The 18,007-nt window shown below is 49.9% G+C and overlaps 1 protein-coding gene across 1 annotated transcript in view; it reads right to left on the bottom strand.

The window, feature by feature from the left end:
- RPH3A (rabphilin 3A) overlaps positions 1-17,735 on the bottom strand; it is a 102,437-nt gene extending 84,702 nt beyond the window's left edge. Inside the window, exons 1-2 of the mRNA XM_027043849.2 lie at positions 17,594-17,735; positions 17,325-17,445 (exon numbers count right to left, since the gene is read on the bottom strand). The gene's annotated coding sequence lies outside the window, so the exon portion shown is untranslated. The remainder of the gene's footprint in view (positions 1-17,324; positions 17,446-17,593) is intronic.
- Between the last annotated feature and the right edge of the window lie 272 nt (positions 17,736-18,007).

Genomic DNA, 18,007 nt, shown 5'->3' with positions numbered 1-18,007 from the left:
TGTATACATTAGACACATATATGCAACATACTAGGCGAATTGGCAACTGCTCCTACCTTTCCACTTTCCCTTTTACAATGGGGACTATTAAGTGGGACAAACGCTTAGCAGTTTGGTCTGTTTTCTGTTTTCAGATTGTGGTTGGGGCGAGGGGCAGATAATAAGATAATGGATGTCAAGAGGCAATTTGGGAGGAAAAGCACCAAGGACCTACAAAGTCCCTCATCGTCCTTGTTTCCTGGCCAGCTTCTCCCACAAGGTGCCCAAGGTGCGTTTCAGACCCCGTTCCCCCAACCACCCCCCTTCCGGAGCAGAACGGGGTGAACTGGGAGAATGGAAACCAGCCAGGAGCGAGCACATTGGTTTGGGGATTCACCAGGGACGGAAAACTTACAGGAATCGTCTAGCACACGGCTCTTCTGGAGTCCGACCAGATAATGACCCGGGACTGGGAGCAAATGGGTTTCTAAGTGTCTTTGCCATCTCTGGCATCCACGACACACGCTCAGAGGGGAAAGGTTTGCGGGGCCTACGGTGGCTGCCGATGGGTCCTCTCAAACCAGCTCGGTTTCTGCAATAAACCGGGTCACTGATGAGGGCTGATCTGGGGGAGCAGGAGGGTCCTCATCTTTCGCGGCTTGAGGACGGAGTCCCCTTGGCCCTGATTTTCAGCTCTTCTTGAGAGAAGAGACTTGAGGAAAGCAAGGAAAATGGGAAGGTCATTTCTCCCTGAAAGACGGGTGGAGGCTTTGCGGCGATCTGTGAGTTTTCGGTCTGGCTTTGAACGGCCAGGCTGACCGTATGAAAACCAAGAAAGGAAACAAAAGTGTCCCCAACAAGCCTTCATGGGACCTGGTGTAGTGGGAGATGCGGAAGCCTTGAGTAGAAAACCAAGCCCCCGTGACGCAGAACCAAAGCCGGGGTCTGAATCTACAGGCACAGGGAGGGGGTGACGCTCAGCCCATGAACGGCCACTTGACCTGGCGCTTCCGGAGACATCTTCAGGACCCCTCCTCAACAATCACCCCTCCTAGAAAGCCAACCTGTGTTCAGCGTAGGGACCCGTGAGGCAGGAAGTGGCTAAATCCAGACACTTCACCGGTGCCATCCTGGCTCAGCCCCTTGCCAGCCTTGGGCACGTTCCTGTCTGCACCTCACTTCCTTTGTTTGGAGAGTGGGGGCTACAGATGTTCCTTCTTCGCAGGGCTGATGGAAGCGTCGGGTGGAATGAGGCATGTACAGTTCCCAGCACAGAGCCGGCCCCGGGGCCCCAGGATGCTGAGCGGGGTGGCTGGGGCAGCCGGGCAGAAATGGGCAAGAAGACACGCCCCCGGAGACCCTCATCAGCTCTGCCATTGGCACAGCGCTTGGAGCCCTGCAAAGATTTCACACCAGCATCTCTCCCAAGCTTCACAATTTCCTTGCAAGTCACAGAACATGGGAGGGTAAGGGCCCGCTTCACGGGTGCCAGAAATAAGGACACACGAGGTGAGATGACTCATCAAAGGCACAATGGTAGGGAACAGGTGGGCTGCCTTAGAATGTCCCTCGCTGCACCCTAGAATCAGGGATTTGGGGGGCAGTAAAAACACTAGTTCCAGTATACTGGAATTATAGTATTCAGAGTATATAAACTTAAAAACAAACAACGGGGACCTGAGCGGCTCAGTTGGTTAAGCATCTGACTCTTGATCTCGGCTCAGCGCATGATCTCATGGTTTGTGGGTTCGAGCCCCGTGCTGGGCTTTGTGCTGACAGTGCAGAGCCTGCTTGGGATTCTGTCTGTCCCTCTCTCTGCCCCTCCTCTGCTTGCTCTCTGTCTCTGTCTCTCAAAATAAATAAACTTGGGGCACCTGGGTGGCTCAGTCAGTTGAGCGTCTGACTACGGCTCAGGTCATGATCTCACCATTCGTGAGTTCGAGCCCCGCGTCGGGCTCTGTGCTGACAGCTTGGAGCCTGGAGACTGCTTTGGATTCTGTGTCTCCCTCTCTTTCTGTTCCTCCCCTGCTTGCACTCTGTCTGTCTCTCTCTCAAAAATAAAGATTAAAAAAAAAAGACTGTTAATAAATAAACTTTATTTTTTAAAAATCTCCTAATGCTTTTATTTATATTTGAGAGACAGAGAGCAGGCGGGGAGGGGCAGAGAGAGAGAGGGAGACACAGAATCCGAAGCAGGCTCCAGGCTCTGAGCTGTCAGCACAGAGCCTGACTCGGGGCTTGAACTCATGAGCTGTGAGATCATGACCTGAGCCGAAGTTGGACGCTCAACTGACTGAGCCACCCAGGCGCCCCAAAATAAATAAACGTTAAAAAAATGCTAAATTCCAGAATCCCAACGAAACCACCTTTAGAAGAAACTTGTGGTGGGTACCCACATCATACTTTTGAAAGTCCTCCTGGTGATTATAATGTGCAGCCAGGGCAGAGAACCATGAGCTTAGAACCATGTGCCCCACTCCATACTGTCTTCAGGTCCCCGTCCCTCCTGCCAGGACATCTTGAACTTGGTCATGCATCAGTCACCTCGGGGGGGGGGGGGGCTCCTGAAAGTGGACTCATGCTCACTTGCCAGCCCCAGAGTTTCTGTTTCAGGAGGTCTAGGACAGAGCCTGAGAATTTGCATTTCTAGTAAGTTCCAGGCGCCACTGATGCTGCTGGTCTGGAGACCACACTCTGAAAACCACCACTTTATGCAGCGTTAGCAAAAGGGGGACCCACGAGACCAAGCTTCCTGGTTTGTGGTTTTCTTTCCACGGGTAACACTCTCTTGCCCTGGGTCAGAGCAAACGACTCTGGGGTGTGCTGGTCAATGTTATCAGAAATCTGGGAAGGCCAGGGAGAGACTGAGGGCGTTAGGGCTTTTCCTTCTCTTGTTTCTCTCCTTTTAGAAACAATCCACCACTTAAGAGACTGTCCCTGAGCATTTGCTGGCTGTCCTTCTACCTGCAGCCCAGACCCTTTGCCTACAATGCAGGTCTTCTTAAATATTGAATAAGGCTGCTTCCATCAGCTGCCGCGGCCAGGGCTGAGGGAATGTGGATATTGACAAAGTCTTAATGCGATTAATCAGGTTAAAAAGAGCAGGCTGCAGAGCTGGTTTTATAAAAGACCTTCACTTTTTTCCCTGTCACAAAAATCTCTGGTGCCTCAACACCTTCCCTGTCCACCCCCCACCCCTTCTAGGGCTTGGGATTTTTTTTTTTTTTCTGCTGCTGCTTTTGCTGTTCAGTGAACCGTTAGGTGAGTTAGAGCAGCCTGGGGAGTGGGTCAGGTTTTGAACAAGAGCAGGGAGCATTAGATGGACACTGTCAGCCTTCATTTACCCAGCAAATACTTACTGAGCACCTACTGTGTGCCCGATGCTGTGGGATACAGTACCCTGAGCACAGAGTGGTAACTAAAACAGTCAAACATTCCTATTCTGTTGGAGCTGGTGTTCCAGTGGGGAGATAGACAACGACAAAATAAATAAGTAAGTTATGTATAAATAAACTTAAAAAAAAAAAGAAACAAAAAGGCTTCCTGGGTGGCTCGGTCGATTAAGCATCTGATTCTTGGTTTTGACTCAGGTCATGATCTCATGGTTCATGGGTTCAGGCCCCACATCAGGCTCTTCACTGGCAGTGCGAAGTCTGCTTGGGATCCTCTGTCTCTCCCTCTCTCTCTCTCTCTCTCTCTCTCTGCCCCTCCTGAGCTCTCTCTCTCTCAAAATAAATATATGAACTTAAAAAAAACCAAAATTAGTAAGTAATATAGTAAGATAGTGTGTCATATGATACTAAGTGCTGGAAATATGAAACAGACAAGGAGGAAGTAGGATTCTGGCGTGGGGGTGCACTTTTAAATAAGATGATCAGAAAAGGCCTCTCTGAGAAGGTGATGTCTGAAGAAAAGACCCGTAGAAGGTGAAGCAATGGGCAGAGGGTGGAAAGGATTAACAGGATCCCTTCTAGAATGTTGAGCGCTGAGATTTCATTATCATCACCATAATATCATCAACATAATATCATCAACATAAAAATGGTACTAATGTTTATTGAGCATCTCTCCTATGCTATGCCTGTTCCAAACAGAGACTGTACATATTGACCTGTTAAATCCCCAAGAAAATCCAGTGAGGTCGAGGTTATTGCTGTCCCCATTTTCCAGATGAGAAAACTGAGGCATGGGGAGATTTTTTTTTTTTTTTTTTTTTTTTTTTTTTTTAGTAACTTGCTAAAGTCACACAGCAGCGGAGCTGGGATTTAAACCCAGGTGGATTGCCAACTGTCCCTAGCTCGTCTCTCCAGATTTTCAGGAGAAAATCACCATGATTCACTGCAGAACAAAACCTCTCCCTGGTTGGGGTCACACTGCCCTCCCCGCTTCCAGGAAGTAGGTGCTGTGAAGAGGGCACAGGGGGCTCGGCCAATACGCGAGGCTCTCTGTTGTCAGTTTAGAGTCTGTCAAATCGCCCCAAGTCCTCCCCTGGATGTGAATCCCACACGGCTGCTAGGGAGGCCTCTACAAAACTGATCAGATCAGGTCACCTGCCTGTGAAAACAGAACTTCCCTCAGAACTGCTCTCAGAATAAAGACAAGTGGCCACACCACGGCCCTGCAGGTACCACTGACTTCATCTCACACTGGGCTCCCCTCAACCTTGTGCTCCGACCACGCTGGCTTTCTTTCAGATCCTTGAATGCCACCTCAGGGCCTTTCCACGCGCTGTTCTCACGTCACAACTGTTCTGTTCTCTTTTCTTCAGTCAGTTAACTCCTACTCACCCTTCAGCTGCTCTCACGGGAAATGTCATTACCTCAGGGAAGCCCTCCCAGCTTAGGTCAGATTTCTTTGTGAGACTCTCTCATAAATGTGTTCTCCCCTCTTTGGAATCCCTTGTCTCGGGTTTTAATGATATATAATTAAATTTTTTATGATAAGCATTTTAATATAATTTTATATAATAAACATAAAAACATATATGTTATATCTATATATAATAGTATATATATTATCTATATATAATAATATATCTATATTATATATCTATATATTTTATATATCTATATAATATATATATTATATAATATATATCTATATATTTTATATATCTATATAATATATATTATATAATATGTATCTATATATTTTATATATCTATATAATATATATTATATATCTATAATAATATATCTATATTATATATAGATAATATATCTCCATATGCATGATTACTGATTCATGTCTACCTCCTCAAGAGAAAGGACCAAATCAAAACTGTTTTCTACTCTATTCTAGCACTGAGTACAGTGCCTGGCAAATGCTTTCCAGTGTGGTTACGAGACCAAACAGAAGGTAAGGGTTCCTCCCAACCAATAGGCCTCAGAAATTCACCTTCTATCCAAACTGTTTTTCACACTGGCAGGTGTCTCTCATTCTCTCTCCCTCAATTTGTTTTATTTTGCATAACAAAATAGTTCAGGTAAATTCTTCCTAAACTTTTCAACCACCAAGGCAACTCCAAATGGTATCTCTCCCTTTTCCTGTTCTTCGACAAAAAGTATTTGCAGTAGATGAATTTTGCTGAAGTCACAAAACTTTGTCCATTTTTTTGGTTTGTTAATTATTTTCTAACTATGTATCAGCAGCAGAAAAAACATTTTTACGGGTTAATTGATTATTTGATATAATAAACATTTTTAGACAATTTTATATAATAAACATATAAAACCATATATAATTTTATATAATAAACCTTGACTCTAGAAGTAACTTAAAAAAAATGTTCCAGGGGTGCGGGGATGGCTAAGTTGGTTGAGCGTCTGACTTCGGCTCGGGTCATGATCTCGCGGTTCGTGAGTTCGAGCCCTGCGTCGGGCTCTGTGCTGACAGCTGGGAGCCTGGAGCCTGCTTTGGATCCTGTGTCTCCCTCTCTCTCTGCCCCTCCCCTGCTTGTACTCTGTCTCTCTCTCAAAAACAAATAAACATTTTTTTAAAGTTCCATGTAATAATAAGCAGAGGACATCTATGCAGTGGAGCATGTATGGGGCCCTGTTCTGGGTGCTTTGTATATGAATTACCTGATAGAATCCTCACAGCGTCCCTGTGAGGGAGGCGCATTATTCCCATCTCACGGGTGGGTAAACTGAAGCCAGGGAGGCTGAATAACTTGCCCGAGGTCACAGGCTGCCGAGTAGCACAGACCGAATTGCAAGGAATTCTGGAGGCGACGGCTGTGCTCCTAATCACTGAATACTGCCCCCTGCTGATCAGTGTCGCCCCCCCCCCGCCCCCCCATCCTTCAGCAGAAGGACCTTCCTACTTAACGTCCAAGATCCAAGCCAGGAGGATCTGAAGACTAGAGAATCCACGTCTGCAGAGCTTCACATCAAAGAAAGAAATTCCAAGCTGCTCGAACTTCGCAACTCCAAACAATAAGTGGTGATTGGTTATTACCTTATTTTGCAGAGCAGAAGAACGAGGCCCTGGGAGGCTTACTTCCTGGCTATGAAAATTCAGTATTCGACTTTGGTGTCCAAAAGATCAGGGTTGGAATCCCTGAATCTACTCTTGACGGGCAGCATGAATTTGGGGAACTGAGAACTCTCTGTCCCCTGTAGCCTCGAGTTCTGGTCTGCAAAATGGGCATGGTAACAATGCCTCCTTCGCAAGCCCTCTGAGGGTTACGGGCGATCACTTATGTAAGGGCAGATCACAAGGTCGAGCCCCCCGTGACTGCTCTGTGACTTGGTGGAAGAGGCTCCAATTCATTCGCTTCCCGTATGACCATGCAGCTCTGGGCTACAACCACTATGTGGCATAGCTGGGATTCGAACCTAGCTGGGTACTCTTAGCTCACGGGTCTTTTTAGCAAGAGGATGATGGAATGTTAAAAGCAGGTGGGGAGCCTCCCCAGGGCATCAGAGACCACCCTGCAGTAGAGACCTGAGGCCACCGTGCAGTCTGTCAACAAGAAATGACAGCCTTGTGGTGCCCCATTGGGATGAAGGGTTCCATCCCAGACTTGCTGCCATGACAACCAGAGGGAGAATGTCCCAGAGCTGGAGGCTACTCGGTCCCAGGGCCTTGGAGTCTTCCGGGGACCTCTCCAGCCACTTGAAGACTCCCACTACCGGTTTCTAGGGTGTTTTAGCCTCTGAGCGTGCTCAGGACCAACATGAGCCTTTCTGCTGCCACCAGTCTGTTTCCAGAGGCCACGTCAGTGTTCGAGTAGAAACCCCAGTCCTGGAGAATGCACAGAGGCGGCTCATGTGGCTGACGCTAGAAGGGATCAGGGTCTCTCCACATAGAGGGGGAAATAACTGTTCCACAGGGCAGACACTGTCTTGGCCTCAGCCAGGAAACCACGCCCCAAAACACACACACACACACACACACACACACACACACACACACACACGCACACACTGACACAGATCCAGCAGAACATGGAAAGGATATAAACATCTACTTATGCAACTCCCCTCGCAGAGTGCCATTTTAAAAAGTTTTATTACACAGGGGCACCTGGGTGGCATAGTCAGTTAAGCGTCCGGCTTCGGCTCAGGTCATGATATCACAGTTCGTGAGCTCGAGCCCCGTATCAGGCTCTGTGCTGACGGCTCGGAGCCTGAAGCCTGCTTCAGATTCTGTGTCTCCCTCTCTGTCTGCCCCACCCATGCTCACACTCTGTCTCTCTCTCTCTCACATTAAAAAGTTTTATTACACAAAGCGATGACATATTATCATCTACTTCACTTTCAATAACCTTATAAAATGAATACCATCATTCTCCCCATTTTACAGAAGAAACTGAGGTTCAGAGAGGCAAAGTCACTTTGCCAAAGGGCACACAGCCATTGGTGGGTATCACGGTCTGATTCAGACCCAGATCTGCCTGCCTCCAAACCCCACCAACATGACCACTGTCTCGCTCTCCATACCCACGGGCACCATGAGTGGGTGCTCAGTGTTTGTTGAGCAAACAATCAAAAGCTAAACAGTGAAGCATCTCCCTACACCTCCGAAATGACTATTAAATCTCTATTAAAATAAGTCTCTGTGTCCTGAATCCCAGATGGTTAGTGCAGGAAAGTCCCAGAAATATTCCAGGTTAACTGGAATTAACATACGTTAAGAGAATGGGTAAGATGTGGGGTATTTATGCTTTGGAGCATGTAACAATTAGAAGCAAAGGACTAGATGCACGTTTTGCAACATGGAAGGATCTTAAAAACACAGTACTAAGTGAAAAAAAAAGTGGGCAACAATGAAATTTATAGAACCATAGCATTTATATAAGTTAAAAATGCATATTTTGGGGCACCTGGGTGACTCAGTAAGTTAAGCGTCTGACTTCAGCTCAGGTCATGATCTCACAGCTCGTGGGTTCGAGCCCTGTGTCCGGCTCTGTGCTGACAGCATGGAGCCTGGAGCCTGCTTCAAGTTCTGTGTCTCCCTGTCTCTCTCTGCCCCTCCCCTGCTCATGCTCCCTTTCTCTCAAAAACAAATAAACATTAAAAAAAAATTAATGCATATTTTGAAGGTGCACATACAAACAAAAGAGAAGTCCATTAAATGGAATAGAAGGGCTGCCTGTGATGCGGGGGGGGGGGGGGCGATGGCATATGAGGACGAAGAGAATAAGTAATGAAAAATTGAGACAGAAACCTTTAGGGATCAACAGTGGTCATGTGCTAGGAAACGAGAGAGAAAAAGAACTCCATTCTCAGCGCCTGGGCTACAACAAAAATTCCATACTAATCTACAAAGCAGATGAGTTCTCTGTGGAAAACTGAGAGGCTACAAATGAGGCCAGCTCTCCTCTCACTCTAATCAGAAGCAAAGCCCCCTCCCGGTCACCAACACGCAAGCACTATTTTTCCCTGGGGATTGCTCTCCAAAGAGGCATGTGCTGTCCGGAAGTGGACAGGCGTCCAGATCCCTCTGCAGGTAAGACACCAATAGTAGGTAGGCCTGCCCGAGCCAGATAAACCCTCCCAAGGGAAAAAAAACAAATCTAAAGAACAGCAACAGGTCTCTTTCTGAGAGGCACAGGAGGCCTGTCATCGGTCTGAATGTTCCCTCCAGGGCTGAATCGTCTTGTTTTTGGCTTCTGGGACAAGCCAGTGCTGATGACTCCCTCTGGCCAGGCCTGGCCAGCCCTGGTGAACAACAGGACATCTGATGATCAGATGCCAGGAGCTCTTGTCTTCCTTCCTACCCAGCAGCCCTTCCCACAAGCCCCCCCTCCCCGCCCCTCAGACCTTTGGGAGAAGTACTTGGCCAGACATCCCTGCCCGACACGGCAGCAGCAGCCACTTTCGGGGGCTGTATCACCTTTGCCAAGTCCCAATATGTTGCTTAGCCCTGGCAGATTAATTGAGCCACCGCTCGTGGAAGAAAAAAAAAAATTCTGAGCTGCTGCCTTTTCCTCTGGGGAGAGAGGGGTGGTGAATTTTAGCAAGCACCGAATGAGCATTGGCGATCTCCCTGAAAGGCCCCCCTCACTTAGCACACGCTGTCAGTCTTGCTTCTTAATCCACTGGCCCCTGGTGGCAGCCAAGGCCCCTCTCCTCATCCCCAGAATCTCAATGGCTGCACCAATGCCAAGAACAGGTCCTGTGTCCCCAGGAGTGGGCCCTGACTCCTCCCTCAACCCACATGTGATCCGTCAGTAAGACCTGTCTGTGCTACTGCAAAATAAACATAGTAGAATCTGACCACCTCCTTCCCTGCCACCACGTGGTCTGCGGCCCTGTCACTCGTCCCCGCCCTGGTCTCCTGTCTTCCACCCCTGCCTCCTGCAGTCCTTTTTCCACTAAGAAACCAAAGCAATCATTACCAAGGTTATAAATTAGATCATGGAACTTTCCTGATTAGAATCCTCCCCCCAGAGAAAATCAAATCCAGACTCCTTGCCTACACGGGCAGGTCCTGCATGACCCGGCTCCCCGGCCCTCAGCCCCCCGGCCCCCGGCCCACCTCGTCCCCTCACTTTCCACCACAATTGTCTCTGCCTCTGCACTTCTGTTCCCCTGGCCTGAATTGTTCTGGCTCCTAGAAACTCAACTTTCAATCCAAATGGTACCATCTCTAGAAGTTTCCCCTGGCCATCCTTTTTTTTATAACAAAATTAACTTTCTTCCCCCTACCCACCACTTGTCTTTCTGTACCTTGTCATACTGTTTCCTGAAATCATCTTGTTCATGTATTTATTGGCTTTGTCCCCCAACTAGACCGTAAGCTCTAGCAGGGCAGAGAATTATGTCTCACTCACTGCTGAATCCTCAGGGCCTACAGCACTGCCTGGCACATGGTAGTAAACAATACATATTTGGGACTGAATTGGTAGAAACCAGCGGTTCTCAAAGTGGGGTTCCTGGAGCAGCAGCAACCACGTCATTGGGAATGATGTGTTAGGCACGCAAATTCTTGGGCCCCGTACTAGCCCCAGTAGAATCAGAAACTGCCTTAATAGTCCTTCAGGGGATTCTGACATAGGCTCAAGAGGGAGAGCATCTGGCATAGGACCATCTACAATCTCTCACTGGATCCCCTCTTGTGGCAAATGAGCAAATAACTGGCTGGGTGGTCAGTCTTGCTGGGGGAAGGGGAGAGGAGGGAGGAGGGAGCCAGCCCCCTGCCCTTGACTGACCATTGGCTCTGCAGACCCAGGTCACCTTCATGCCCCAGGGCCACGCAGTGAATGTCAAGGCTGGGGAGGGCTACAGAAACCACGGTGTCCCTCCCCCTGAGCAGGAGAGCAGGTGACTGCCCCTCCCGTGGCCCCTCCCCCCCTGAAAGCCACGTCTCTGGTCTTGGAGAGTTCTACAAGATTCCAAGCATTTGACATAGAGGTAAAAGGACCTACTTGTCCTGGTTTGCCCGAGCCTCTTCCAGTTTGAACACACAGAGAGTCTGGCATGCCCAGAATCCTCTCTGTCCCAGGCAAACTCGATGGCTGGTCACCCTACCTGGGGCCTTGGGGACTCACAAATGCTTTCCCTTCCCAAGCCACTCGATATATCTGCACAGATGGGATGGGGCAGGGCAGGAATGAGGAGAGCAAGAGAGTGGGGAGAAGAGGGAGAGAGACAGGCAGGGAGACCGGAGAGATGGGACAACGAAAGAGGATTTTTAAAGGGTGGAACAGATGGGCGAGGGGACAGGGGCGGTGAAAAGGGGAGAGAAATCTAGAGAGAGAGGCACTTGGGGACACGGCGACGCTACAGTGACGGAGGAAAAAGCCAACAGGTAGAGGGGGCCGGGGACAAGGGGCAGGTGGAGGGACAGAATGCACCACACAGATGCTTCTTCGGCAGCATGTCGCGTGGAAGGCCTCCCGATAAACTTGGAGAAATCATTTCTCCTCTCAGCAGCCCCGGCATGCCGCCCCGCCATCGATGGCTGGCACCAGAACCCGCTTACATAATCTGTTCTCTACTGAAAGCTGCTTCCATTCACAAGTCGCTGCCTGTCACTGTGTAGGTGCATTAAAGAGGGAAAAAAAAAAGGAAAGAAAGGAAGAAAAAAAAAAAAGAAAGAAATAGGCAACTGAATGAACTCACTCAGATTATATTGAGAGACGAGGAGACTCTCCCCCTCTGCTCTCCAAATAAACCCTTCACATCATGCTGCCGGATGGTTTTCCTCTCGTTGATTAATAGCAGAGGGGTGGGCAAAACCCCAGCTTCTGGGGGCATATGTCATCGTGCTCCCTAACCGGATTACTGAGCCGGGGGCTGACACGGCTCCATTACAATGAGATTTAAGCATGCATTATGTCATTAAAACTAATGACAGCAAGACAATTACTTCGAGGAAACCACGGTGCCATCGCATATGGCAGCCTGGTGCCTTGGTGCAGCTGCATCCCCCACACTTCCCTGGCCCAAACGGAAGGCCAGTTGGGCTAAGAACCAACTCTGTTCTCTCAAACCCCAAAGGCCTGGCCAGGCTAGCAGGCTGGCTGGTCGCTGCTACCTTGCCACTAAGCCATCTGATAACCTAAGCCCCCCTGGGTCCTTCCTGCCTGAGAAAGAACTGCCCCCACTGGGGTGCTCAGAGGTTAGCAGGGAATGGGGTCAACATGGCGAGATCAGGCTCGTGCTTCTGTGGGCAACAGGGATTCAGTGGCAGAAAGGACATGGTGGGTGCTGGGGAGGCAAGAGGCCTGAATAGCACCCTGTTCAGCCCCTTGGGGGATGGAGGAGGCCTTGGGAGAAAGCCTGAGGCTTGCAACACCCCAGAACTGTTGTAACTCCCACCTGTAACGGTGTTGCGCATTTCAAAACCACCCCTTTATCTATAGCAGGTGGAGGCTTGTGCAAACACACATCTCAAGGCCCTGCCCTCCGAGTTTCTGATGGAGCGGGTCCAAGGTGCCCCCCAGGAATCTCCCTTGGATTCTCTTGGGCATCAAGAGCTTGCTAACCCCAGCAGAAGGTGAATCCAGCAACATTTGCCTTTCCTGCCTTTTGCCCCCTTCTTTTACCCGCAGGCTTAGTATGTGCAGGCTCCACTCCCCACCCCAAAAAAGCTCCCCCCTCACTTTTTGGAAGGGATATTTCCACCTCATCTTCAGTAAAGTATACATGACGAAGAAGGCTGGGTGTGTTATCCCATCCCAGGCATCTGCTTTTTGTCTAAGAGCAAAGGCCTGAGACAAAAACAAAAAACAAAAAACAAAAAACCCCAGAAACTTAAATGATGGAATTTCGGATGTCATTTAGCTGAGTGGAAACACCCCAAAAAGGGTGACTAAGGAAGCCCTCTCTCTGTACCACCCCCCACCAAGTTTACATTTTGTAGGCAGCCACTTACTTAATCTAAGTCCCAAAAGACACTGTGTCTTTGTTACCATTTTATTCCCAATACCCACCATGGTGCCAGGCATACTGTAAGCACTCAATAAATGGACAGCACTAGAGTAAGTGTCGATGATACTCCGTCAGGAGGAGACAGAGAGGCCCGTCCTTTGCCTGTAGCCGATCTGAGATGAAAGCCAAAGTCTAAACTCTGCACCAATGACTCATCATAATCAGCACACACTAAGTGCCTACTGTATGCGGACCTCTGGCTTGGACCGTGGGCCAAAGATACCTCCTCAAATTGATCTGTCCCCTAGTCATCCAACTAAGGTTTCATTCATTTATTCATGCATGCATGCCTCTGTGCAAGTCACTGCTGAACGGCTGCTGTATGCTAACCTTGACTTTAAACGCTGAGATGCTGCACAGCCTTGGCCCTTAGGGATTTGGCCTGTGGCGCCTCCGGAGCCCTATGCAGGAGCACCATGGCAGGGAAGCAAGGGGAAGCTCAGTTCTCCTAGGAAAGATTCACGGGCTCTGAGCTGGTGAGTTGGAATGATTCAGCAAAAACCTCCCGAGGATTTGAAGAAACAAAAGACAGAGTAGTCAGTATGTGTATTCTCCTCCCAGACCCCCTCCTCCGGGGCCCGACCACCACACTCACAGGGCCTGTTTCCTCAGGGCTTCACAGGCTTTAAGGAAAGGAGGTCATTATGCCCATTTCACAGATGAAGAAACTGAGGTCCCGGGAGCCACCGGAAACTGCACAAAAACCACACAGGGAGTAAGCGGGACTGGAAGCATCCTGCTTCCAAGCCCTGTCTTCACTCCCCCAGGGCCCCAGAGCTGCACAACTGGCCCACAGGATTCACCTTCCTCTATCTCACCCCCATCCTGTTTCAGTCAGAGGTGACTTCACCACCATCACCCCTGTTGCTAACGTATGTTGCCTACTTACTTACTCCTCCCAGGCTCAGTACTAAGTACTTTGCAAGCATGAACTTGCCACAGTTTTACATTTCCTTAAGTATCCTCACTTTACAAGTGGAAAACTGAGCCTCGGGGAAGTGTAGTGACCCAACTAGAAGGATCAAAACCCAAGGGATCTATTTTCAGAGCCCACACTCTTAGCCACCATGCTGTGCAACCTTAACATACCTAACTGGGGAAACCGAGGCTCAGAGAGGTTAAGGGTCTTGCCTGAAGTCACACAGCAAGGAAGCACTGGGAGTCAGAATTCGAACTCAGGTCGTGGCTTCTCCCAGAGTCCCACCCTGCAGCCCCTCAGACAGCTAGTTAAGGAGGCAGAGCGGGGTGGGGAACAGGAAGGAGACGGGCCTATTTCTGCGGTGCTTCCTTCACAGTCCCAGCACAGCAGGGCTCTCCATCCTGGGTGGCAGCTGGATCATTTAAGCTCGTTGGCTCCAGCCTACCACGACTGGGTCCTGGATTTATTTTTATCCCAGGTTACAGCCACAGCACTTAACAGAAATCTACCACGCTGTTTGTTCCTCATTGCCTTCACATCAACTCCTCATTCGTCTGCATTTATGACCAGCTCCCCACTCAAAGGGGATAAAGAGCAGAAGACAGGACCATGTGTCATTGTGGTTTTTATTAGAAAGTCACAAACTCTCTATGACCAGCAATGGCGGAGAGGGGGGCGGTAAATAAAGAGCCAATACCACATCTTACGCGTAAACGCCCAGAGCAGCCAACCCGTCAAGAACTCACAGCCTCGGACAGGTAGCCAGGATGTATATGAGCGGTACACCTTTCCAGGCAGAGCAAGCTGGGGAGAGTGACTTCCCGGGCCACGTTTTGGAATTGCAGACTCTCTAGCTGCTCCCTCTCTCCCCCCAGCGAGAAAGGCAATGTCTGCGTTTGTCTCCACAGCTCTGCTTCCCAATCACCCGCACAGGCTAGTGCCTAGAGAGGCACCACAGAACGTCCTCCCTCCACATCCGACCAGGCGAGGTGAGCAGGGGCTGCCAGAGCTGGGAGTAAAGGGATGATGTCTTGTCTTCATGATGGTCGATTTCTATGTTGCTCTGCCGTGATTTCCTGTGTGGTCTTAGACAAGCCACTTTCCCTCTCTGGGCCCCCTTGAAGGGGTTAGACTAGATCAGAGATTCCAAACCTGAGGTGCTCAGGCGGGCATTAGGGAGGCTCCACGGATCCCCGGGTGTTGTGTGTTTGTGGGAATCTGCATCTTTTCTGAGTGGAGGCTCTCAAAGGGGTCCTGGCTGCCACCCCTGGAATAAGTCTCTACAGAGCCTTCAAATGCTGCAATATCTGTATGTCTACATATCTGAGGCCACAAATAAAGCAGACTCCTCTCCAGCTGAGCACAAGATTCTAGGAACCTAGTGAAGTTCTCACAAGAGACCCCCATCCCGGCTCACCCCAAACAGGACCTCCTTGACACATGTGATAAATTCCCAAACACAGCACAAACCCTTCCTAGAAGCCAGCCTGCACATACACTCCTAATACACAGCCACAGAGCTGGAAGGAGCTGGAAGGAGCTCTGGAGTCACCTAGACCAGGTGCCTCATTGCACATACAGGGAAACTGAGGCCCAGAAAGGGGAGGCAGAGCTGGGGCTGGAACCCAGATCTCCTGGTCCAAGTCCAAGCCTCTTTCCAGAAGCTTCTGTCTCCCTTTCCCTGGTGCACCACAATGCACCATTTCAAATGTGATGGGGGAGGAGGGAGGGCAGCCTTTTGGATGTTAGCCACCCCCAAGGAAATAAGGCTGAGAAGCAGCAAGGAGATGTTTTCAAAGCGCCCACATGTTAAAAAACCCAGTCCCAGCTACCTCAGCTGGGCTAGCATCCATGTTCTGCCTGGCTGAACCGGTTGTTAAAACACTGAAATACTCCTGTACTAGATGGTGATGTTGCACTGAGGCCCCTGTGGCTCCCCTGATACTCTCCCAGTTCCCCCCAAACCTCTCCATGATCCAGCAATTAAAGGGCTAACACTCAGCACACTAGGGAACCCCCACTCCAGGGCCCCAGCCATTGCCCGGTTTGCCCAGTGATTGCCGAAGTTCAATATTTTAAATTTCACCCGCGGCCAGACCTTGCGGCTCCTCATCTGAACCAAATCTCTTCACGTCAATCATCCCACTTGAGGCTTCCTGGGGAGGAAGCTAAGGCAACTTCCTCCTCAGAAGCGTGGGATTTGGCGGACCGAGTCTTTGACACTAACCACTGAACGGCCACCCCCGCTGCCTCATACGCTCTACCTGAGCAGGCACAGGTCCCAGGATTCTGGCGTCCCCACTTGGCTCTGGGGCTGGAGATAATCACTGAGTGGGCCCTGCCTCCATTTCAGGCTTGCCAGTCTCCGGGGCTGATGTTTTATTCCTCCCACCACCGAGAACAAGAACCTACAGAGAAATCCTTGGGGGTACAGAAGACTGAAGTGGCCCCTGGGATAATAGCGAAGATGCTAAAAATAAGGACATTCACTTCCAGAAAGGTAGATGTAATCAAAGCATAAAGCAAAGAGAAATCTCCTTTTGATGGGCCACAGATCAGCAGCAAAGGCATTTTAAAATTAAATGTGAGTTTCTGGATTCAGTTACAAGAAACCTCAACTTCCCACTCACTAACAGGTTGGCGCAGGCTTATCCCATCAGGATCTCAGATAAAGAAACTAGATCGGGGTTTGGTCTGCTCTGGAACAGATCCGAAGCCGGAAACTGGAGTCTTTCCCCAGAACCTGAACAAACCCTCTTCCCTTCTTTGCCTACTCTGAGACAAGCTCAGGATGGAGTCCCCCGGGCTGGTGCCAGGACGCACCCCCCACACAATCACTTACAGGTTACACCACCTGTGAAAATAAAACATCGTCTGCTCAGCAGGCTGCTGGCTGCCCTCCTCTGGCCTGCCTGACCGCTCAATTCCAAGCAAAATGTAGTCCTTTCATGGCTCCCAGACCGCCCATCTCAGGAAGCTTAGAACAGCCAAGCTTGCAAAAATCACTACAGTTGAATTATTCAGCTGTACCTGGAAGATGGTAGCTTCTGGGCTCTGTCCTGCACAAGCCTCACCTCGTGTGCCTAGGTGACCCTCAGCAAGGGTTAACCTTTCAGCCTCAGGTGAGCCTTTCCCCTCCAGGGCCAAGGTGCCCACCCACTGGATCAGAACACTCAGAGACCCTCCATACAGGCTAGCCATCCCATGAAGGGTTAATCCACCCAGAGAGCTGCCGGCTACTTTCAATAGCTTCTGCTGCAAGGGAGAGGGTAAAAATTGGGCAGAAGCCACAATTTTGATCGCATTGCCTAAAACAGGAGCGCATTTTACCCCCTCCCTGGGCACCGAGCCAAAATCTCATTTAGCTTTGGGGTGCCGCTTAGGTGATCAAACACTGCAGAATGTGGACAAATAAATGTGGTCATTTCTCAACACTCCTCCCCCCCCCCCCTCTATCCCACCAGCTCATGTACACTCCTCATCCCCACTGGGATCCCAATACCCCCTAGCCCGTTTACACAATTGAAAAGAATAGCACTTACCACCACACCAGAGGATTGCAGAGGGAATGGGTGAGCCAAATTCTTGCCAACTCCTCCCTTCCCTGCCGGATGGGAAGATGCTAACTCCCGATGACTTGATTTGAAAGCTCAGCGGAGGTACCTGAAAGAAAATTGTTCATTTGATTCCCCTACTCTTCCCAAAAGAAAATCAAAGCACCAACACACACACACACACACACACACACACACACACACACACACACCCCAACGACCCCTAAATCATGCAGGACCAAGACGAAAAGAAATACCACTGCCAGAAGACAAGAAAACTCAGACCAGTCAGTGGACAAGGCAAAGACAGTGGCTCCCTCAGACTGCCCTCCACATGGATGAAGGTTTTTCGCTCCGAGCCCTCTCCCCCCCCCCCCCCCCCCCACCGCTCTTCCTCTCTATTTCCCTTTCTCTCTGTCGTCCGCGTCCGCGTAGGCAACTCCGGGCTGCTGGCAGTAGACGAATCAATTGCTTCTCCAGTGCCTGAATCAGTGGCAGCTGCCACCACTGCTGCAAAACCCTGTGTGAGTGAGGGAGGGGGCAGAAGCTTCCCGGCGCAGGGGGGACCGAGCCGCCCTCCCACCCGTGATTTATGTGTGAGGTGCCTGGAGAAAGAAAGGTGGGAAGCCAGGAGGAGAGGTTGGGCGCACCAGAGATCCCCGCTGGTCGAA

Source organism: Acinonyx jubatus, chromosome D3 (assembly GCF_027475565.1).
Source record: "Acinonyx jubatus isolate Ajub_Pintada_27869175 chromosome D3, VMU_Ajub_asm_v1.0, whole genome shotgun sequence".
NCBI classification, from domain to species: Eukaryota; Metazoa; Chordata; class Mammalia; order Carnivora; family Felidae; genus Acinonyx; species Acinonyx jubatus.
Note: the sequence above shows the minus strand (reverse complement) of the source record. Positions and strands in the feature narration are given on the sequence as shown.